A 1,051-nucleotide genomic window follows, 5' to 3' on the forward strand; every position below is an offset into this window, starting at 1 on the left:
GACAGCTAAGACGTTAACATTTCTTCAAATCATTCTCTCGTCCTTTGTGAAAACATTAATTGCATTTTCTTTCATTCAACTTTCTTCTACGCAACTTTTTCTCGTTCTATTTCCAGCGTTTCCTATTTCTACTCTTGTCTTGTCTGTTCTATGTTTGGCCTCATTCTTTCACTTGTTACCTCATTTCGTTTCTAGCAGTTCGTATTCTTTAAAATCAAGAAATATGAAAGATTTAGGCATTGTTGTGTAGCAAAAGAAACTATTCCATTCTTTTCCCTCTCACTGGTATCAAAATCTCAATTGCTATTCGCATTAACAAACATCATCGCTATCATACCATCACTTTAACGATCTTAATATATTTTTCAGAATATCACACATCAGGGTATCTGCGTGTGAGCGTATGTCTACGTAGAGAATTTAATCTTCCCCTCCCTGACAGTTTCATTTCCCTTCACTACTCTCTTCTCCCTCTCTCCTCTATCTCTTCTCTCTCTCTCTCTCACTCTCTCTCTCTGTCTTTCTCTCTCTTTCTCTCTCTTTCTCTCTCTCCCTTCACTCAGAGCACTACTTCTTTTGCTACTCACATGAGTACTTATGTTTCCATGTAGCAGCGTAGGTATATATGAACGAGTACTTTTGGTTATCTCACCCCATTAATTGGATTATCTCCCCACGTTTTATGAAAACGTTTCGGTACTTTTGGTTATCTCGCCCAACTAAAAAAAAGTTGTTTGACCATCAATAAAACAAAATATAATTGAAAAAGAATCAATAAACATAAGAGCTGAAAAAATTAATCATATAATTCAATCTAATTTTTATAACAAATCATGCCATGCTTACTGAATGTCAACAACGTGTTGAAGTATTGAATCAGAAGGATCTAACATTTTTAATTCAATCTCTTGTCGCCACAAACTCACCATTATCAAAGAGAGGGAGAGAGAGAAAGAGAAACAGAGAAGCAGAGTCAGAAACAAAAAGCGAACAGGTATACATAATATGCATATGTATCTATCTATCTCTCTCTATATATATATATATATAT

This window comes from Octopus bimaculoides, chromosome 5 (assembly GCF_001194135.2).
Source record: "Octopus bimaculoides isolate UCB-OBI-ISO-001 chromosome 5, ASM119413v2, whole genome shotgun sequence".
NCBI classification, from domain to species: domain Eukaryota; kingdom Metazoa; phylum Mollusca; class Cephalopoda; order Octopoda; family Octopodidae; genus Octopus; species Octopus bimaculoides.